Consider the following 23,479-nt stretch of genomic DNA (forward strand, 5'->3'; position numbering starts at 1 on the left):
TGTTGTGGGGGGGGTGGCAAAGGGGTGCTGACTGGCCCACGAGAAATTTCTTATCTCTTATGGGGGGGCTCTCATGGTGGGGAGTCTCAGCCCCCCTGAACTCCCCCATAATTTGAACCCTGGATTTAATACCCTGATCATCAGGGTTAGGAGAAGAATGTGTGGGCTCTACTGCTGGATAAATTATGTGAACCAGGTCATCCAACTCATAGCCTTCAGGCCTCATGTGGCCTGCAAGGGGTCAGTGGCAGCCTGTAGGTTCCTCTCTGGCTCTCCCACCCCCTGTTGCTCCTGCTATTTGTTAGGGCAGGACACGGCAGCCACAGTGAGGGGGGCACATATGGCAAGGGCTCATGACATTATGATTTATGGCCCATGTGGCACATGGCCCCAGCCCTTCAGAATTTTGGCAACCCTGATGTATGCCAGGGACAGTATTAGGTTGTTGCTACACTTAAACTATAGTAAATGCTGTGAAATGTTAAGTGGTGTTAATATTAGAACAGGTTTTGAGCAGGCACACATTAAGGCTTAATACCATCTCTGACCTGCACAACTGACTTACCTTAGATGGCTGGTGAGCCAGAACACTGTAGGTGGGGCTAGGGTGAGAGAGGTGGGTGGCAGGGGTGAGAGCATGGAGTCAGGCTGCAGAGAGGCACTGGGGGATGTAGGCTGTGATGAAATGAAGGAAGTCAGCTACTGAAGTGAAATGAAAGAAATAACACCCCAAGAATAAAATGAAACAAGAAATATAGCTAGCTAGATAGCTAGATAGCTTCGGGTGCTGATTCGATTCCAAGGAGATTCAGCCTGATTCGGCAGCCAAATCTCTGAATCTGAATTGAATCAGGGGACCAATTAAAAGGTCCAAATCAACAGGAAGCTCTTCGAATCAATTTGGAAAAGATTCAGAGAGCTTTGGTGATTCGGGCAGTCCCTGGCCGCTGCAGCAGGGAGCTGGACCCAGACTCTGAGCTGGTAAGTAGGGGCCTGGGGAGGGGGGGCTGGAGGAGAAGGGAGGGGACAATGGAGAGACCCCTGCCAGGCCCCATCCCCTGCCTGCTCCCTCAGACCACTGAGTGCCCCCGACCCCCACCCACTCCCCCAAACCCCGCTCATGGCTACCCTGCCTGGCCCCAGCTCCTGGCCCTTTAAAAAAAAGCCCCCACTCACTGGGTGCTGCCAGGCAGGGGGGGCAATCCCCGATGCCCCCCACTCTCCCTCACCATGTGGGGGGCTCCATCACGAGCCCCCTGACCCCTGCCCACTCCCCCAGCCCCGAACATGGCTGCCCAGCCCATCCCAGCTCTGGCCCTTTAAAAAAAAACCCTGTCTCAGACTCACCAGTGCTGCAGCAGCCTTGGGTCTTCAGGGGGCTCATGCAAAGCCCCCCCATAAAGCATGGAGCAGTGGGGAGCAGTGGGGATCGCCCCCTGCTAGGCAGGATCCAGTGAGTGTGGGCTTTTTTTGTTTTGTTTTGTTTTTAAAGGGCCAGAAGCTGGGGCAGGCAGGGAAGCCATGGGGGGCTGGAGGTGTGGGAGGGTCAGGAGGCTCATGGCAGAGCCCCCCACATAGTGGGAGGCAGCGAGGATCATCCCCCCACTCAGCAGCACCCGGTGAGTTGGGACTTTTTTTCAAAGAGCCGGGAGCTGGGGCGGGCAGGGAAGTCATTGAGAGTGGGCGGAGGATGGGGCCTGTGTGACTCGGAGATTTGGCTGATTCAGATTCGGCATATCTAATCTCCAGATTGATTCAGGACAGTGATTCGGATCACCGAATCAAATCACTGTCCCCCGAATCAGCCAAATCCAAATCCAAAGTGAATACTAGCTTCTTCGCACAGGCCTAATATCTATAGATAGATATATAGATAGATAAAACAACTAATTTTCATTCCTCCAGCATCCCAGAATACATCATCCCCTACCCTCACCTCTTGCTTTGTCTGGACAAACTTCCCACCCACTAAACTGTACTTCCCATAGGGTGGGACTGGCACCAAAACTATTCCTTCTCTCATCCCCCAGGGGGTGCAACCCTCCTGGGGTTTCTTATTTAAATAAATAAATAAATAAATATAAAAGGCTTGTGTATTAATAAACTGAGATTGGGTTGGGGGAAGGGGTTGGGTAACTGGTCAACAGGGGTCATGTTGCCCTGGGGGGGCTGCCAGCAGTGGGGAAAGGCATTTTTCTTTGGTTCATTCTATACCTCTGGTTGAGGGATGAAGGTAGGTAGGTAATAGCTGCCTGCTCGCACTGCTTTCACTTATGGCAGCTTGCACAGGCTTGCACTCCCTGGGGGCAGGAGGGTTGCACCCCCTGGGGGATGAGAGAGGGAATTGTTTTGGTGCCAGTCCCATCCCATGGGAAGTACAGTTTAGGGGGTGGAAAGTTTGTCCACACAGAGCAGGAGGGGAGGGGAGGGGATAATGCATTCTGGGATGCTGGAGGACTGAAAATTGGTTGCTTTATTTCTGTGGAGCAGTCACACATTACTGTAGCATGAGCTGGTAACCCAGCTCAAAGATAAACCTCACCCAGCATGGAATAATTTTAAGATGCCTAAAGGGTGCTTAGTGCTCATTTCCACACTTTAACATGTGGACACTCCTGTATTAAGAGCTCTAAGTATAGCCTTAGGGTAACATAAAACAACACCCTTAGTATAAACTTCTTGCACATTGCTCAAACAATATGCTTTAATTTTAGACTATAAGAGGACATTTTTAGGGGAAAAAAGCTAATTCTGTCTCAGGGCCTATTCTCTTTTTGCTTCTGGGAGCTGATTGGTCTGAAATGCAGTAAAGTTTTTTGTGCTGTACCTATAAGAAAGAGGAAATGAGTTTTTTGTGGAAAGATGCGCATCCATCAGGAAAAACCTCCCAACATAACTAACTTAAAACATGCTATAACATTTTTAAAACTAAAAGATAAGCAAAGTTTCTTTGAATCTGAAGGAAGTCTCGTGTGAACTTTGATGGAGTAAATGGGTCCACCTTGTTAGTGTAACCCTGTCATTGTCCAGGAGGTTTAATTTATTTTGCATTGAATAGTCTTTGAATAGTTCCCTCCTCATTCAGCCAGAGACAGACTTCCTTTAGTTTGTTTTGTTTATGGTCCCATATATATTCCCTTTTTGTCAGCCCATAGCAGTCCTTTTTGTACCCTAACAGGAAGAGTGGAGAGTATGTTTGGTCTTACCTAGCACACCTGAATCTGCCACCTACCTTGGCAGTGGATTAAAAAAGATGTAGTTTCAAAACCCCGCTGGCTGAGGAGGACCTATAACCTACATGTCCTGCTTCCTGGACAAATGCCTTAACCACAAGGCCGTCGGGTTAAAAGGTAGGTAGGTAGAGTGGGGAGGGCTAGCTTTGCTAAATTGTTAGTTTTTGTTTTCTCTGACTGTTGCTGTAGAAACTTACACAAAATACATTCATTTTCCTAGTAAGACAACCATCTGGATCACTTCAGATCATGCACAAGTAGCCAGCTGAGTCGTGGACAATAGAAGCTAAGGAAAAATCAGTGTAGATAGCACTAAGTGCCACCTATGCATTTTGGATGCAGAACAGAATTTGGACAAGTCTCAGATGTGTACATGCTACTTAAACATGTGGTAGAAGAATTAGAATTTTAGCCTTACAATATAGGTTGATGGTCACTGTAGAAATACCTAATATATGTAGTAACCCACCCCAAAAAACTCCAACTCATTTCTTACAGGTTATCATTCAGTCAATAGGTGGCAATGACTTGGCTTTAATTTCTTTTAGGCTAACTTTGAAATTGTTCTGATACTCATTACCAATCCTCTGAGCCACCAAATGTCCTAATTTACCTTAGTGTTTGAGGGGAAGGGACAGATTCTGCCCACTTAAGCAAAGCAACCTTAAAGCTGGTTGTGAGAGTCCCCAGCACGCACAGAACTAAAGGAAGTTGGACATAGAAACTCTGCCCTATCATTTTTAAAACTATTTATATTGCTCAGAAGAACTTTTGTGCTTTATGTTTTCCAACTGTTTCATAATTCTTAAAATTGTGCCTATTCCATAAAACAATTTGTACTCTTTCCTTCTTTTGATTTTAGCAAACCACAATGCTCTGTGCAGTAAAGAGCATTACTAAAGTCCATTAGAAATTATAGAAATGTTTAAATTTAATTCCTAATGAATTTATGGCTTATATTCTCTCTATTACTTCTTCTGCCCCATTTATTCTGTGTCTCAGTATAATACTACTGAAATAAAATATATTCCCTTAGAACTATTGTATTATACTTAATGAATTTGTCATTAATATTACAAAATAAAAAGTTCCCTTATCTTTAATTCTTCTATCATTCTACAATGCTTCCTCTGAGCCTTCTTAAGACTGTTTAACATTCATCTACTAATGTTCTTCTACTCATGGAGAAAGCCACAGTCTCCTGGACACAATTTTAATAGTGTTTAAGATAACAATACTTTTATACACTGTATATAAAACATAAAGAAATGGCAGTGCACAAGGAAGAACATGTAAGAACTTGACATAATCTTATAATTTATAAATGTGGAGACAACTGGATGGCTCTGGAAAAAGGAAATGGAATATAGTGTCTTTCAGCTATAGGTCTTCTGTACACACAAGGCCTCAATCAATGGTAAAAAAAAATATCACTGCCAGAGCTGTACATGTGAAATAAATTGGTAGTTTTAGCACAGTTCAAAGTAGACAAGTTGCTATATCCGAAACTGTCTGGCACCCTTTTTGGCAGATACTTTCTGCCGTATGTTATGTACTATAGTTACACGCTTTGCAGTGCCTTTTCTAAGTGTCTCAGTATTAATTACATATCCTTGGGTGACACTGTAGGCTCAAGGCAGCCAGAGCAATAGTGATTTGAAACATTATTTTTATAAGGGTATCCTTACAGGTATGGAGACAGAGAAGGAAATGAGAAGGTGTAAAGGCCACGTGCAGTCATATAATAATATAACAAATGGCATGTCCCAGAAAGCAATGAATGAAAAGAGTTAAATCCAGTTATTTAAACCCAAAGAAGAACTTTACAGTCATTACTGTTATTAGAAAACTATTTAAAGAAATGTAATCATTTTACTTCTTTAATAAGTGATAAAGTTTACCAAACCCATCACGTTTTGTTATTTAAGCAACTCCCACATATCTTAAGATGATCTTTTGGAAGAGGGTGTTCACTCTTTGGGTATGTTTACACAATAGTCAATAGTATGTTTGCAGCACAATTAGGCGTACCTTATACAACTTTATTCTAGATAGCTCTGATAAGAGTAGCAGTAACATCTGATCACACACAGATTCCATAACAAGCCGTACAAGCTTGGGGACCATAGGTAAGTGTTCCCATTGCTAGGCTGAACTGAAATTCATGTCAATCCATCTTCAATGTTCTTGTTATTTGACTTAGCAACAACTTTTCATTTTAATATAAGCTTATAAGCCCCCTCTCCCCCCCCCCCCCCCCCAATTCTGCAGAGAAAGTCTTTGTTTTTAAGGTATGAGATTTTGTTGAGGTTTTTCAGGAAAGATCAAAGAAGAGCGGGGCATATTTTAGAATATCAAACCGTTTCGTAATGATTATCTCATCTGATTCTCCCACAGACTTGTTTGGATAAACTAGGCAGCCAAATGCTTCTGATAGCTGAAATTTTTTCCAACTTATTCAACCATTTCTAAATAAGTGATATGATGTTTATCCAGCAGTTGCCATCACATCAGAGTCCACATTCTTCAAGTCAAGTTCCAACAGGTATGACAGCTAAAAATGTCTGCTCATTCACTGCACCCACAATCAGGGATTTCCATATAAAAGCCTAGGCATTGCACTTACAAGTCATTGCTTTTATTTGTTGTTTGAACATGCAAGTCATTCATTTTAGTGATGTTATGAATGCTTATAGATGTTAAAAAAAACAAAAAAGGTGCTTTACTTTAAACTCAGCATGCTCCTGCACTGAACCCAGTGCATGCCCAAAAGAGGCATCACATTAGGTGGACCTAGGTCACCCAATTTTTACATTAGTGTGGCTTTGTTGGTGCTTTTATCTAATAGGCGATTGAGTCAGCTTTAGATAAAAGCTCCAAAAAGCCCCACTGAAGTGTCCAATCTGTACAGGCACTGCGGAGCCAGGTCAAACTAATGCACTGCTGCTTCTGGTAAAGCACGTTTTTGGAGCTTTTTTTTTTAATATCTAAGCATAATAACAGCACTCTAAAAACGAATAACTTGCATGTTCAAACAATAACAACAGCACGTTCAATAGCATGTTCAAACAATAACAATAGAAATAACAATAGTGATCTTTGAAATAACTGTCCATGTTTATTGTATGCTGGTTCTTAAGCATTACGAATCATAAAACAAACAAAGGGACTTAATACAAAGCCTACTAAATATATATTATATTTTGTCATCATTTTATACCACATTATTATGAAATGTAATGTGATTTTGTGATTTATATTGTCATTCATAGTGCTTAGGGTCAGAAGGAACCTCAACAGATCATCAGGTCTGATCCCCTACCCTGGGCAGGAATGAGTGCTGGGGTCATAACACCCCAGCCAAATGTCTATCCAGCCTCCTCCTGAAGACCCCCATTAAAACTCTTTGATAGAGTTACAGTTTTATATCATACTGCTCTGTATGTCGTATATCATACTGCTTCTTTTTGATTTATATAGAAATAACATTTATTCCTATGACAAGATCTTGAATTAGTGTTACACTTTCTAAAAGCATGATTAAACAAAATTCAGACCTTTGTGGGGTGTTTCTGCTATGAAAAGAAATTGGTGATGCAATCAAGTACTTCTAGTGCAATCCTGTTTATTTAACAAACACAGAACATACAAAATCCAATTTCCCTGAACATCCAACAGGGGATAGATACTTTCTTGCTCACAGCTCCAAATCTCTTTAAGCCTGTATTTGACCCCTCTCTTAGCTTTCCCTCAGAGCCGCATTACCAGAGCTTCTCTTTCTGGTACTTTGGTGTTTCCTGCCTCTCTCCCTCTGTCTCAGCTGTCTTTTTTCCTCATAGAGATACACCAGCTTTAACAAAACAATAGACAATTAAATCCTTCTGCCACGGTGTACCTAGAACATGCCATTGTTTTGGGTGATGCTACTTTGTTTTGTCAGCTAAGCTACCTTGAATAAAGGAAATGAAAACTTCTTAGAATGCTCTTATATGAAATGCAGCTGTTGCGTACCCACCCCCACGTTGTTTCAAAGACATTTCTCCCAACCTATTACATTGTAATGCCCCAATCCATTATTTTAACCTGGTGTAGAAATGTTATTACTAGAAAAGGTGCTGATAATATCTGTAGGAAAGGTACTTCTTACTAGGTTAGTAATACTTACTGTCTCTACTACATAGCAGGCTGATTAGTTGATTTCATTTCAGAAATGGGTCTGTAATATGTCACCAGAATTAAGAGTATTTTAATTGCCAAAAAGTGAATAATCTAGGTTATACAGAAATAGTATAATATGCCATGTTGAAGTTTTTTCGCTTCTGAATGGTGGGCTGAGATTGGTCAGTTAGAAAATGTGTGGGGAACTAGTGATAAAGGTGAATATTTCCCTTTCTATACAACTTAATTTTCAAGTTTTACTGAATGCACATTCAGTTGCGAAGATTGAGACCTTTCACATTTTATTCACTTTAATGGTAGAAACACTTCCATTTATATTTTGAATCTCTGCAAAACTGTTCATTATGCAAATCAAATTTTCCAAAATAGGTACAGGAGTGACAGGAGCGATTCAGAGTCAAAGTCAAAATAAAAAGTGAAAAGATATATACAGTGAAAAGATAACAGGAATCATGAAGTAGGGAAGGATACTGCCTGGGTAAAAAGGAGTATATTTATATTGGGGTACTCTAGAAAAGCCTTGATGAGATCATACCCATGTTTTTACTTGTAAACTGTATTTCTAATTTGCCTGAAAATAGTAGTCGATACATAATGTAAAAAAGCTATTTAAAACATCTTAAAGTGAAGCATGATACTAAACTCCCAGTGTCTGCTGAGATCTGCTTTATCTTCAGAAACTAACCTAGCTTAACAGTATTATGATAGTAATTAATGTGCTGTGACATCACTCCTTTATAATGCTTCCTTCAGGTCATTGTCGACAGTTTACTTCAAATTCTATTATCAGTTTCCTGCCTCTAAGCCTACAGTCCCTTTTCAGACAAAACTCTTATTGCGAAAGGACTGCTGCCATAGCCCATTTTATCTCCCAGTTCCTACTACATCTGTTAATATTTCCTAGAGCATAGCAACTCATTGACCTTGGCAGCCTCTGTCTAAGATTGATTCACCTGTTTCAAGGATCACTCAGCTTCCATGCTGAGAGATGATTGCTTGGCTAACTGCAAACTCTGTTTTTTTGTTTGTTTTATTTTGTATTTTATTCCAAGTTGATTTAATACGTTTTCTTCTTTTATAGATTATTATAGTACTGAATTATAAGTTTGGATTCTACATCTATACTGTCCATTTTCAAGTCCCTCTTTAAGCCACAGTCCATTAGAACACACATCTACATTCCTAATCTGTATCATGTACAGATGCATATTCCAATAGTACACATGTTAAAAATATATATTTATTTTAATACCATCCACTATTTTCCCCTGCTTTTCATTCATGCATTGCTTTAGGATGGCAGTGTGGGGATTTTTTTATTGTTGTTTTTTGGTTTGGTTTTGACTGGGGGGGGTTTGGGGGGGAGTTGTTTTTTGAGCAAGAAACATTCTACTTTCTTAGAATACCTAGAATTATATCAATATTAAAAAAATAGCAGACCCCAATGCTAAAATTAGTCCCTTTTGTAAATGCAGGCAAGTTTGTGAACAGAAATAGGCAACATTCACCAAAGTATGATTATTGTAAAATTGATTTGCCAGTTTATTTCTATGATTTATATGATTTGCATAATTATTCTTTTTCTGATATTACAGAATTTAAACATTTTCATTAGAACCATTTTCTTGCAATTTCCCAGTTGGTCTAATAAAAGGTATCATTTTGGAACCAAGAGTTCTGGTTTTTTGTACATTTTCATTATGATAGTCTCATATTTTGAGAACTGAAAATATTGAAGCAATCATGAGAAACATAGTGTAGAAACAGAAACAACCCTAACCCCACAGAGATGACAGACTAACTCCCAAAGAGATAACAGACTAGCTCCAATGCATCCCAAAGTATATTCTAATAATGGCACTGGCACTAGACAATGGAAAGGGTAATAAGTACCTACCTGGATACACAGCTAAGGACCTGACCATATGACAATTTTGGAATGATTATTCAATCACTTACAATTTGTTGGCTCTAAGTATAGTTATCTGTCTGCAAACAACACGCATGACACAGTTAAATCCTGTTGGTATGCAACTAACAGAGAATATGTCAGAGCACAGTGGAGTGTAGAGATATCTAAAAGAGTTGTAAATGAGCTAGCTTGGTACTGGTACTGCAAGCAGTGTTGCCACAGCAACACTGAACTCTGAACAGGCTAATTTGGGAGGCTCCATGCTGTTGTGGCTAGAGCACAACAGGCAGAAGCATTGCTTTGCAGAATGCCAGCATTATTTTTCTATGTGGACCTCCTCTGCCCACTCTATGACCCACTAATTGATTTCTAGAGGTCTCAATTTGAGGAACTTTTTTAAAGTGTGCCACTGCATCCCTGAAAACATGCTAGCTGTTTTGGTGGTAATAGGTCCATATGACGGGGGAAGGGTACAGGCTCCTAGGATTGGTGACACTGCTGGGCTTTAGAGGGAAAACACGGACAGAAAAACCCTTGGATTTCCTTCTCCTTAGCTAGTTGGTGGGTGGTCTACAGCTATTCCAGTGAAATTGGGGCTGTTTAATATTTGCCAGGCCATGGGGCAGGCAAGAATCTGGAATTCATTGTTAGTGGTCCAGCTCCCCATCCAGACCTGGAAGAAGATAGCATGAATCCTCCTCTCTCCTTCCTTTTCTTTGGATGTCTGGTGTTGCAGAAGGGTGATCAGTGCCAACATATAACAGCATGTCATACTCCCTTAAAAGGGGTAGGACATATCACAAGTTTATTCAAATACCCAGCTTGATCTGTGTCTTTCCGTTATCCTAATGTCCAGCATGGTTTGGACTTGTGGTTTGTATGCCAGTCTGTCATTTAAATGTGTAGAATCACCTCTGTTCAGCACACTGAAATCACTTGCAAAAACAAAGTACAGTTTTCTATCCCAGCTCTGTCATTTCAGCCCCTGACACAGAATGCATATTCTAGTCTCTTGGCTAACTTGAATGATATTTAGGTTGCAAAGTTTACTTTAGTTGACCCACTCAGGCAGTACAATTGTTGTGCTCTACTAATCAAGCTCTTGGAAAGTTCACCTGTATCATACACCAGTGATTTCTAGCTGTTGCTTTTGCTCCAGTGGGCATCCACTTTTGGCTTTTCTTCTGATGGACTCTGTCTACCAGTTCCCTCAAACCAACCATTTTACAGATTTTTCTCCTTTTATCGGTCATCCCATCCATCTGTCTTTCTCTAGTAATTTTCAGTCGACAGTACTTTAGTAACATTTTCCAGCCTATCATTGTTCCCTGGAGCCCCTTAGGCTGCTCCATAAAACTGTCTTCCTTATGTCTCACACCAGTGCCTCCAGCTTCAAGCCATGCATCAGTGGCCTCCAGCTTACTGCTCTGCATCACTAGTGTTCTAGCCTGTGCTCATGGATATTGGTCCGTGCCTTAATTAGGATAAAACTGAAACTAAACAATGAATGTATTAAGTGAAAATGTGGTAGAGGCAAGGATTTCTTAGAGTGGTATCTTTTATTGGACCACCTATCTAATTGGGGAAAAGTGCAAATGTGAAAATGTAAATTAAGTTCAATTCATTGCAGGTGTTCTCATTGTAGGTTAATGAGCTTTTGGTGAAAAGATGAGCTTAAAGGATAAACAATTCAGAATCACAAGGCACTGCTTTTATAGGCAATACTTGACAAAAGCTTTGTTTTGGACTTAAAGGGCAGAGATATTTCAAGATCCAAGAGTTATTTTCCTTAGCCAGTAATACAGTTTTACTCAGAGTGTTATTGCAGTGCCATGCCAGCTTTTATATTTCCCCCACTATTCTGATGACTATAAAATATGATCAGCTGAAATGAGAAATACGCAGAAAGACTATTTCTGTATATTGGGTTCTGGATGAAGTTATTAAATTGTTTTTTGACAGAGGGTACAACTAGGGATGTTGTTTTTCACTAAGCAGTTAGTGAATAAATAAGTTGGGCATAAAAACATTTTAAAAAATCCAAAACTCCACAGGAAAATAGCAGAATGCTGTACCCACAGTGGCCCAAATCTCATTTGTGGTAGGCTGTACATTCCTTTAAATGAGTGTTTGTATCTGATGGTACACATTTCAAATCTCCACATTATTTCATTTTGGTTTCAGTATTATCTGAAAGTAACACTTTCAAATGCATATTCCACTTGTTCCATTTATTATGGTATATATTTCATTATAGTATATTCCATGTATTACAGTATATTTAAAAATACAAATGATTGTAATCAGTGCTTAGTATTTTACTGGCTTCTAGATGAAGGAAGATTAAGATCATTTTCATTTTGGGTATTGCCAAGCAAAGTAGTTATAGGAGGGACTCAGAACACTCAAAGCTTGATGTTTTTCTTATTTTCATATGTATAAAAGTGATGCCTTCAGAAATGCATTCAATATAAAGTAGATATGAATGAGAAGGAGGTCCTCTGTTCACTTGAAATCATAAGTTTCCAGATGCAAAATATTTGTAGTATTTAACATCCTTCTCTACCTGATGCAGTGACGAGATACAAGAATAGCACTAGGACTTGTTTTCACTGCAAAGCAGTCTCTGTTTGGAAAAACATCCCTGGCTGTACCCTTTCAAGCCTCTTAAAGCTTCTCTGCCCTGTCTGACTCCTCCTCTGTCTCTAGGCATCCCTGTTTCTCAAGACGGGATAGGGCAGTAGTCGCCAAGCCACAATTAAGCCACACCTCTGCCCAGAATGCCTCTCTGATCCCCTCTCCCGGGGATATACCCGATCACGTTTGTACCCTGGAGCACTGGATCAGAGGTGCCAGGAGTCAAGCTTCTGCCTGAGAAGATCATAATGGGACCAGCACACTGCTGCAAGAAGAGGTGTCACTTAGCAAAGTGACAAGTTAACCCTTCTCTGGCCTTGCAACTGCCACAGTATTATATGGGTAGCACAGATATAAATCCCTGAATTCAGTGGCAGCTGCAGGGATAGGAAAGGATTCATTTGGCTCTTGGTGATGACACTTGATACCTCCTCTTTCAGCAAAGTCTTGCCCTCGCTATTCTCCACCTGACCAGAAGCTTGAGCCTCCAGCTACATTTTACTGCTTCCCTTTACAGAGATCAGAGATCCGGAGGCTCAGATGCCACACAGCAGCTGCCCATGCCACAGCGTGGCTTGCACACTGCTGGTTGGGCACCTCTGATCTAGGGGTGCTTTTAAGTCCCTCTTTGAAACTACAAACAGCCTTCAGATGTTGAAGCTGGAGTCCACTTCCTGCTATCTTGTGTTTTCATATGGAAATTGGCTCTTTGATCTCCTGCTGGTGCATTCCCCACTAACTGAGCACTCCTGCAGGTCCTCACAGGTCTGATATAGTTAACCCCTTCCTGTACAAGCTAATCAAGGAAACTGAGGCATGCAATACTGTTATAACAGGAATACTATAACAAAACCAGAATCTGTCATAACAGGTTTAAATTCAGCAGCTACTAAGATGACCTTTGTGCAATATAAACACAAGCTAGCTTCACTCAAACACCACTAGTCCCCAGTGCCTTTCTATATGCCACACATGACCCCCAGTGCTCAGTAGAGGGAGGCACTGAAGCCTCTGGCCATGTCAAGCTGAGTGGGGGTAAGATGCAACTAAAGAAAGAGGTGTCAGTTGTCATCACCACAACAAGTTCTCCTATACTTTCCTGGGAAAGAATTAATAGAGAAGTTCAGTTTATTGCAGTACTGTGAAATTCTGGTGACGTTAAGGTTCCTCTCAAGCAGCTTAAGGTGAACTTCTTCCTCTACTCATATCTTGGAGTAAACACCAAAGCCTCCACTTACAGGTGGCAGAAAGGAAGTGGGAAAAAAAGGAAGGAAGTCAAATCCAGGGAACTGTGGCATTATAGTTCCTATGCCCACTACACATATAAACAGAAAAAGGACAGCTGGGAAGCAAACATGGGAAGAGTCCACCTCACCAGAGCTTAGCCATATCAAGCTTAGGTATTTACAGTGTACAGTAGTCTGAGGGTATGGATTTTAAGACAACTTTAAGGTCAACCCTTTCAGTGTAGCATAGCCTTGGTGTTTCTTGAATGGGTGCAGCAATCAATGGAGAGTATAGCAGTTCAAGTGTTATTTTGAAGAATCACTTAGGCAAGTTAACTAAAGAGATGAACCTGGAAGTCAAGAAATCCAAGGTATTATTCAGTGAAGAGATATGCAAATTTCTCAGATGATAAAAGCACTATGTTAAAAGCATTAAAGGCATACCATGTAGTCCAATACCAGACTCGCTGTTTGGATATCTAGGATTTTCCTGAATCTAAGACTGTTTCACTGTGTAATCCTGAGTAAATCATTTAACAACTTTTGTTTCAATGTATCCATCTGTCACATGGTAATAGTAATACTTACTCACATTTGTAAAGCACTTTGAGCCAGATATTGAACCAGCTAGAGCCTCTGTGAAGCAGCTATTTGCATGAGTAATCAATGAGACTATTATAGAGAGCAAATGCTTACTAATGGGTGTAAGGACTTCATATTCTCATCCTTTGAAGGCCATGGATGGATTATTTATTATTCATAAAACATACCTCGGTATAAAATATTAACTATTTCACCTGTATAAATCACTTCATACACAAGAATAATTACTGCGTGCATCTACACATGCAATTAAGGCGAAGCAATAAACTCTAGTGCATATCACACTGGAGTTTATTGCTCCCAGGCATCGTGTTTACATGTGCACCCAGAACCACAGCACACTGAACTAGGTCAGAGCAGCCCCGGCTGGCAGGGAGCCTTGCGGGGACAGCCTGCCAACCTGAGGCTGTTCCAAACTGGCTCAACATGCTGGGACTGGGAGGGGCAGGGGCTGAAGGATGCTTTAGTGTGGGGCTAGCCAGCAGGCAGCCCCTGCAGTGAAGCATCATTACACCCCAGCCTGCTCCATCAGTGTCTACACATGCATTGCTGCACAATAAATAACACTGCCACAGGATAGTACTTGTATTTACAAGTATTAACCTACATCAGTGTTTATTAATTTATTGCGACCTAATAGGGCCACACATGTAGACAAGGAAACTTTACTGCAGAGCTAATTAGGCAGCTCTGCAGTAGACATCTCATGTAGACATGCCTGCTTTCCTTTACAATACTGAGGGATATAGTGTTAGCTGGCATAAGATGGCTCAGGAACATTGATTTCTGTGGAATGGTGCAGTACTTAAGTAATGGAGAAACAAATGTCATTAAAAATAAGGTAGTAGATTTTTTTAAGGTGGGTTAGCTTTTTTAAAAATACTTTTTTTCACTTAAAATGAATCAGACTGTATTGCCAAGCTCCAAATAAGTGGGAAAAATGCCTTCATATCAACTAAGCTAGGCAATTTAGGGTAAAATCTAGACAGTCAAGCCCTAAGGACTAATATCTAGGTGCCCCATTAAAAAGAGTTGAGAAGTGTAGAAATTATGCACTTTTGATTAACATTGAAGGTGCTGATTTAAATTTCACCATAATGTGCTGACATATCGCTTTCTCTGAAAAATGTAAACCTGAAATCTTTTTTTTTACTGAAAAATATCTAATAATATCTCCCTCTGTAAGAGGAATGAATGCATTTGAAACTCAAGCTGAATTCTCAAGTATTTGCTCTTCAACACAGTCAAACTCTGAAGTTTCTCACAGAACAGCTGTCATCTTTTCCTTAAACCACAAAAGAACAACAACAACAAAAGAATTATCATGTCACCTGTTTCACCAAAAAAATTCCCTAACAAACAAAAAACAAAACAATATTCCAGGATTTTACGCCTGGAATGTAAGTTAGTATTCACTGAACTGGAGACTCAAAGTATAACTACAGAAATAGTGGAGTGTAACCATGAACTGGAATAGAGATGTTAACCTATATTATTCTTGTTTGAACTTTTTCTGATGCAACAAAATAGGGAATAAAGGTAGTAATAAATAACCTATAGGTAGTACTTATAGGGTGCATCTAATAATGCAACATAATGTCACCAGGCGTGAACCACGACACTGCCAAGGACCATGATTACTGAGCAGTAGGGTTGGAAACAACCCATGCAGTGCCAGGACTGCACAGTACTGGCAGTTACTGCGCAGTCATACAGTACTTGCTAAGGGGCTTGCACAGTAACAACCGTGCAGTCAGGCACATGTGTAGATGCACCCATAGTGTATTATGTGTATCTACCCAAGGTCTGGTAATTACTGCTCATCATATCTGTTAGTATTTTGTCATAGTTTCTGTGTACTCCTCCAGTCCTTTGTTGCTCCAGTCTTTTGCCTTTTGTCTTATACTTAAATTATAAACTTCAGAGCAGGGACCACTCCCTAGTGTTTATATACTATTTAGTACATTCAAGCCTGGATTTATGAATGGAGCCAAAGATAACTCAAATTGCTAACTAGAAAAATATATAGTTTGTAATTTCTTTATGATGGAGTCTATATCTAGCATGTTAAGAGTCCTGAAGTTATTTAATTAAAAAAAAAATTAAAGTGGCACTATACCTTTACATAACACTTCCAAGTGATGAAAGGACATCCTATTTTGAAGAGTTTACAGTTTAACACTTCATCTTTGGCTAGATTTACAAGGGTAGATTTCTGTGCCTATGCAAAGCCAGTTGGCTTAATTTCACAAGTTAGCACTGAAGGCTTAAAATAAACTGCTGGAATCGACAGACCAGAAAATATATACCAGGTTTTAGACCTGGTTTTAAACCAATTTTCACTTACACAGATTAGTGCTTTATTCTATGCGTAGTCCCATTAAAATCTATTAAGCTGCTTATATGAGTAAGGGCTTTATCACAGGGTCTTCTTACATGTTACACTGTCAGCTGCACAAATCTTGATGAGTGTTTGCACTATCCTGAGTTTGGAGCAGTCACACATTAGGCCAACAGGGACCCGGAGGACTAAAAGGTAAGAATCTAAATGTAAGGTGCCACTGCACTGGTTCAATTTCAAAAGGCGGACTGTGAAAGGAACTAGATAATTCCTGAAAGTAACAGAATTGCAAATTGTGCATAAATGCCAAAAACACCATTGATGTAAGTGGAAAAGTGCTGTGTAGACACACAAAAAGTAAAAGATTTCCTAAAAGACTATATAATAATACCATCTCATTTATCAGAACAGCATACATATGCCACAAGTATTTGACAACATGTCTGACTACTTTCCTACTCTATCCTCCTGATTAGGCTTGGGCAGGTAAGAGTTTTCTCATCTCCATGACATATTTTGTGTGTTCAAAAATGTTCATGTACCACACTGGAAAGAAACGGATGATCTGATGCTTTTTTACAAGCAGAGAGGAAGAGGCCCAACCCTCACACCTCCAATGGCTAGGGCACTTACCTGGATGTGCAAGTCCCATCTGAGACATTGTTCTCCCTGATTCCAGACCAGGCATCTTAACCACAGTTGTTTGAATTCTAGGTGTTTGACCTGAGCCAACAGTCAGTCTGTCAGTCTCACCCACCCTAACTCACCCCATCAGATCTAATAGCTATAGCTATAACTATATAGGGTACATGCAAATATTACACTTAGATCAACCTAACCAGCCCTGGAATTCTGCTCTTCCTACTCCTCTGAATCTGACTGGGCTATTGTAGCCCACCAACCCCTGGATGGACAACCACTACTAGTCCCCCACAGCCCTTCCAGCTCTCCCATCCTGCCAGCCCTGACAGACCTGCCACTCCCCCCCACCCCACACAGACCCATTAGCTCCCCCAATCCCGCCTGCTCCTCCCCCCACCCCAGCTTATTTAGATTGGGCTCCTGGTACAGCCTATGGCAGTGGCAAACATGTCCACTTGCCAGGATCGATCTACAATCACACAGGTTAAAGTAAGCCATGTGATCATAGATTGGGTATGGCAAACATCTGCACATACTCATAGATTTAGATATATAGATATAGGCATCAGTCACTTAATTATCTAGCAGTGTGGACAGTTCCAGCAGGAGTGGAGGGGAGAAGCCAAGCCTGTATTGGTTAGGGCACTCTCCAGACATATGGGAGACTGACAATCAAGGTGCTAGCTTGAATCAGGCAGAGGATGGATTCAGAAGTTGGATATTCTCCAATACATGTGTGAAGGCCCTGACTATGGCTGCTCTGTGCATGCTATGTCTCTTGCTCTCTCTCTCCATTTACAAGACTAGAACTTTCATCTTAATAGAAATTTAGTCAAAATTGTATATTTCCACAAAAGTTTTTGATTTCAGTAAAACAGCATTTTCTGATGAAATAGCAGTTAGTCATAAAATGTCCAACCAGCATTCCTCCTATAGCTATGTAAGTAACCTTGTGTCTGCTCTGATTCATACATCATAAGAATTGGTAACTAAAGTTCCAGTTGCAAAATATTTCTATTGGTAATGATGAATGAGCCAATAAATTTGATTTGACTGGGGACACTGAAAATTACTCTAATGTATAATTCCACAATTTGCCTTATGGATAATCCAGAAAAGGTGCAGAATTGACTAGTATTTGTATGCAAAAAACATTTCTTCCTGTCAACTTGTATGATTTCTGGTATTAGGATTTTTTGAGATACCCAGTTCCCTATTAGTTTCTATTTAGGTGTCCAAAACCTGAGCCTGAACATATGTACAAGTCAGCCATCTAGTCAAGTGGGGGATAACAAAACATTCTGACTACTTAACAATGTTTGGGAAACCTTGCTACAGTTACATAGACTGTAGAGTGTGTGAATACCTAGCATATTTCATGTATCATTCCAAACTGAATGACAGAAAAATATACCAAAGATATAATACAGCAGGATTTTTCCAACATTGTACTAAAGCAGAAAAGTGTCATAAATGAAAGCATGTTCAAGTCAGGCAAAGCTCAAATCCCCTCTTACCTGAAGTAATTGTTATGAAAAAACATTGCCAGTGATCCATGTCACCTTTTCTATTTTTTCCCCTTTTGTTCTCCTTCATGTTTTTCCACCTTTCTGACCTTTTTTGATTCTTCTGCTTTCTAGCTTGCTTTTTGAGTTTCCTCTTTTACAGCCTGTATTGAATAACATATTATTCTCAGTCAGTATTTGCTCTCACCTCCTGCCAAGTCTATCACCCTCCCCAATCATCCTATCTGGAAGAAACTGCCTCTCTCCCGCTCTAATGGTCTTTAGTATCATTAACTAGGCATCATTCATTACTCAAATTCAGCCTTATTTTCTGCTTCAGTGTTCTAGTTCTCAATTAATTTAAAAGATTTTAGACAAAGTAGATGTTGTTTTAATGTTTATTTTTTTCTGCCCAGGGTAAACAAGTATATCTTTGAATAGAAATTAGAGAAAAACATATACTTCAAGAGCGAAAACAGAAAAAATATTCTATAATTCAACTAATCCTGTTCAGTTATAAAAATGTTATGAAAGCTCAGAAAGATGTGTTCCTTTGGATGCCTGTCTAGACTTTTGCTAAATTGGTTTTCTTAGCTTTGTGCTGTCAAAACAGTGCAGAATAGGTCCCTGGTAGACTTTTTATTTGTTGCATAATTTATGCAAGTGTCCCCAACTGGTGACACATTAAGATTATCATACGATACTTCCATGGCATAAAAGAGTTGCTGTTTAATGAGAAACTTCTTTGCGGCTGATCTACCATTTTTATCCAGGCATAAATTGTTTTAATGTCTGGTATGGTACAATTTGGTGTGTGAGCAAGTGTCCATCCCAGGGGTGGTCATGATGCCCCCTGGTGCCCACTCAGCCCCTGCCAACCTGGATTCCCTTGAAGCCCTCCCCACTTTACTTGCCTACCACACTTTAATATTATTAATTTCTGATGAAAGGGAGACTTCCCAAGCCTGGTCTTACTCTTAGGAACACAGGTGCTCATAGTCATTACCTTAAGGGCTAATTTTTTGGGCTCCATCCTCCCCTATACCCACTCCCATGCTTCACAGATGATCTACTAACATACATCCTTCATGGGATATGGGCTTGCACCTTGCACGTCCTGGGTTCCAGACCTCTAGGTTCTCTAGCCCTGCTGACACATTGCCCTTTCTATGGGTTCAGGCCTTTTGGTCCCACACTCTGGCAGGCCCTAGGCACTACAGCTTCCCTCGATGCATGATAGTCCCCCCTGGGCAATGGACCTTACTGGTTCCCCCCAAGGCACTGGACGTTTGTGCTCTAATCCCTCCTGGTTCCCCCCCCCCTGCAGACACCAGATCACCAGATGTGTTCGCTCTAGTCCCCCTGGGGCACTGGACCTCCCTGCTCCTGTCCCCCCTGGCAACGTGCTGGATGTTCTCCCCAAGTACCTAGTCTTTATTGGGCTCCAGCTTTTTCTGTCTCATGCTGGACCCCAGGCCTTCTCTTCCAAGGCCTGCCTTGCCCTGCTTGGACACTAAGCCAGTTGGGACCTCCATACCTCTCCTTCAGTCCCCTCCACAACCACCAGATCATTCATCAGCAGCCCTCTTGGGTCATGCTCATGTCCCCAGGCCTATCTGTTCCAAGACTTGCTTCACCTCTCTTGGGCTCTGGACCCCTGACCCCTCTGCTTCCAGGCCTATCTGTTCCAAGGCCTGGCTAGCTCCTCTTGAGTTGTAAGGATGAACAGAGCCAGAAGCCCATAGCCCCTAGGGGCACTTATAAAATGATCAGGATTTGTGACATCTGCAAGGCATGGGGGTGGGTACTGGGGTGGGGAAACTGTTCAAAGAGACCCAGGTTGACAAAGGTTGAAGGGGCTCCAAAGGCATCATGGCCAACCCTTGGGATGAACCCTGTTACAATTTCCTTTGCCAGCACTGTACGTCTTGCTGCAGTTCTTGCAGATGCCTTTTTTTTGCAAACCATCTATTTCTATAGGGTCTTTATGGTGGCCTTATACTTCTCTGCCTCTCTTGCACTGCTAGGACTTTTGACTTTTCAGGCACAGGCCTTTTCCCCAGCCCAAAGCAATTGTGGTCACCTTTTCTTGGAGTGCTCACAGCTTATCTTCTCGCATTTGGCTCTTTTCAGATTCTGCTGTGATTAGCTGCATGATCTCCTTAATTCTCTCTACCACAGCTGCTAACAGGCATCTCAATTCCTTATTGTTTCCCTCTTTATTTCCTGGCTTTGCTTCCTGTCCTGCTTCAGGGAAGCTACTTCAGCCTCAACTTGCTTGCAGCTTTAGCATTCCACCTCCAGTTCTTACTGCAGGTGTGCTGCATCCTCACCTACCACATTAGAAAATAGCTGAGATTAGTAGTTCATATTTTAGTAGTTCATATAGTAATACTTCTAGGGCATCAGGGGCTGCACTAGCCTTCACTTCTTGATACTATTCACCACCCAACATACAGCAGACAGCTACTTCTTCCCCTTTAAAAGGGCCGTCTTCTCCATGCTGGATGTCTCTTTAAATTGCTGCAGTTCACTTTAAACTGCTGCCTGCATTCTCCACCATGTGTAACAGGTTGGGGATTACTCAGATCAGTCCTTTATTTTCCTGGGCACTCTTCCTTTCCAGGAAACACCACAAGCACAAATTCTCAAATCAGTAAAACAAACATAAACATGATCCATAAAGAGTAAATTTACAGTCCTGGGCCTTCTCACAGACCCCGAGAAGCTAACTCTGGCTCTCTGCTTCTCTCTCAACACCTCAATCTTCCTTCTCTCCCTCTGAGTGAGTTCCCTCATGTGGCACAGCTGCTGCCAGCCTTGCAACCCCTAGGTCTCTTTCCAGACCCTAAGAAAGTGCCCTGGCCTGGTGTTTCAGCACCTAACATGCACAGCACACCACCCCTCAGCTTCTTTCCCTGGGAGCCTTTTAACCCCCCTTGTGCCATATGTGTCAACTGACAACTGATGCCCAGGAAAAAGCCAACCTGCTCAATGAGTATTTTGCATTGGTTTTTCACCAGCCCCAGGGGACGGTCCTGCTCAGTACAGTACAGGACAGCCAGGGCAATGGAGAATTGTTACCCTTCATCAATGTAGACCATCTGAAGGAGCACCTTGAGAGGCTGGACACCTTCAAGTCAGCTGGCCCAGACAGTTTATACCCCAGGATACTTACGGAGCTGGCAAGCATCATACCTCAGCCACTGGCATGGATCTTCAAGAACTCATGGCACTCAGGCAAAGAGCCCAAAGACTGGAAGAAGGCCAATGTGGTGCCTATCTTCAAGAAAGGGAAAAAAGTAGATCCAGGGAACTACAGGCCCATCAGCCTGACCTTTATCCCGGGAAAGATCTTGGAAAAAATTATCAAAGAGACCATTCTTGACAAACTGGCTGAAGACAACATCCTGAGGGATAGCCAGCATGGGTTTATTGTGGTCTTGCCTGACCAATCTCATCTCCTTCTATGACCAGGTGACATATCACCTGGACAAGGGAGAAGAGATTGACATCATATATCTTGATTTTTAAAAAGCTTTCGATCTGGTATTCCAAGATCATCTCATAGAAAAACTGGCCAACTGCGGCCTCAGCTACATCACAGTCTGCTGGCTGGGGAATTGGCTCTGAGGTTGGACCCAGAGAATGGTAGATGACAGAAGTCAATCATTGTGGGGTGCTGTGACCAGTGGGATACCCCAAGGATCCGTCCATGGGCCTATTCTTTTCAACATCTTCATTAATGATGCGGACATTGGTGTCAGAAGCGGACTGGCTAAGTTCGCTGATGACACCAAACTTTGGGGTAAAGCATCCACACCCAAGGACAGGACGGTGACTCAGGCTGACCTGGACAGGCTTGGAAAATGGGTGGGTCAAAACCTGATGGCGTTCAACACTGAAAAATGCAAGGTACTCCACCTTGGGAAGAAAAGCCTGCAACATGCTTATAGGCTTGGCAGTGCTACACTTGCTAGCACCCCGGCTGAAAGGGACTTGGGGGTAATGATTGATCACAAGATGAATATGAGTCACCAGTGTGATGTTGCAGCTGGCAAACTGAGCAAAACTCTGGCTTGCATCCATAGATGCTTCTCTAGCAAATCCCAGGATGTCATCCTCCCACTGTACTCGGCCTTGGTGAGACTACAGCTGGAGCACTGCATCCAATTCTGGGCTCCACAATTTTAAAAGGATGTGGAGAAGCTTGAGAGAGTCCAGAGGAGAACCACACACATGATAAGAGGGCAGGAAAACAGGCCTTATGATGAGAGGCTGAGAGCTATGGGACTCTTCAGGCTGGAAAAGCGCAGGCTCAGGGGTGACCTGGTGGCTGCCTATAAGTATATAAGAGGGGTACATCAGGATCTGGGGGAATATCTGTTCACCAAAGTGCCCCATGGGATGACAAGGTCACAAACTGCTCCAAGACCATTTCAGGCTGGACATAAGGAAGAACTTCTTTACTGTTCAAGCCCCGAAGGCCTGGAACAGACTGCCACTAGAGGTGGTGCAAGCACCTACTCTGGACTCTTTTAAGAGGCATTTGGACGTTTATCTTGCTGGGATCCTTTGACCCCAGCTGACTTCCTGCCCCTGGGGCAGGGGCTGGATTTGATGATCTTCCAATGTCCCTTCCAGCCCTAATGTCTATGAAATCTATGAAATTATTTGCACCAGCTGGCCCAGGCCTCTGGGCAGACCAGCAATAAGATTTCAACACCTGCAGCTAACTTGTAACCCCCACAACCCTGCAGATTGCTATGCAGATTGCTACACCACCTGCATCTGGGTTGTAACCAGGGGTGTGTGAAATGGGCCATATTTGATTTGGGTTCAGATTCGGCCTGAATCAGGGACAGTGATTTGATTAGTTGATTTGGATCACTGTCCCCAGTTTGATTTGTCCGAATCTGAATCTGAAGATTCGATGCTGCTTCAGAGAATCAGCTATTTGGCCATAGACACAACTTTAAATGTTTTTCTAGATACCTCAAGGTACCAGGTGCAGCTCATGAATAGATTCATATATTCATAGATTCATAGATGTTAGGGTCGGAAGGGACCTCAATAGATCATCGAGTCCGACCCCCTGCATAAGCAGGAAAGAGTGCTGGGTCTAGATGACCCCAGCTAGATACTCATCTAACCTCCTCTTGAAGACCCCCAGGGTAGGGGAGAGCATCACCTCCCTTGGG

The 23,479-nt window shown here is 41.9% G+C and overlaps 1 long non-coding RNA gene across 1 annotated transcript in view; it reads right to left on the reverse strand.

Annotated features, from left to right (window-relative positions):
* Positions 1-6,246: 6,246 nt before the first annotated feature.
* Positions 6,247-23,479, reverse strand: part of LOC109281616 (uncharacterized) — a 276,807-nt gene continuing 259,574 nt past the window's right edge. The window contains exons 5-7 of the long non-coding RNA XR_009459785.1: positions 20,362-20,611; positions 18,291-18,442; positions 6,247-13,537 (exon numbers count right to left, since the gene is read on the reverse strand). This is a non-coding gene — a long non-coding RNA (uncharacterized LOC109281616). The remainder of the gene's footprint in view (positions 13,538-18,290; positions 18,443-20,361; positions 20,612-23,479) is intronic.

The sequence above is a fragment of the Alligator mississippiensis genome, chromosome 2 (assembly GCF_030867095.1).
Source record: "Alligator mississippiensis isolate rAllMis1 chromosome 2, rAllMis1, whole genome shotgun sequence".
In the NCBI taxonomy this organism is placed as follows: domain Eukaryota; kingdom Metazoa; phylum Chordata; order Crocodylia; family Alligatoridae; genus Alligator; species Alligator mississippiensis.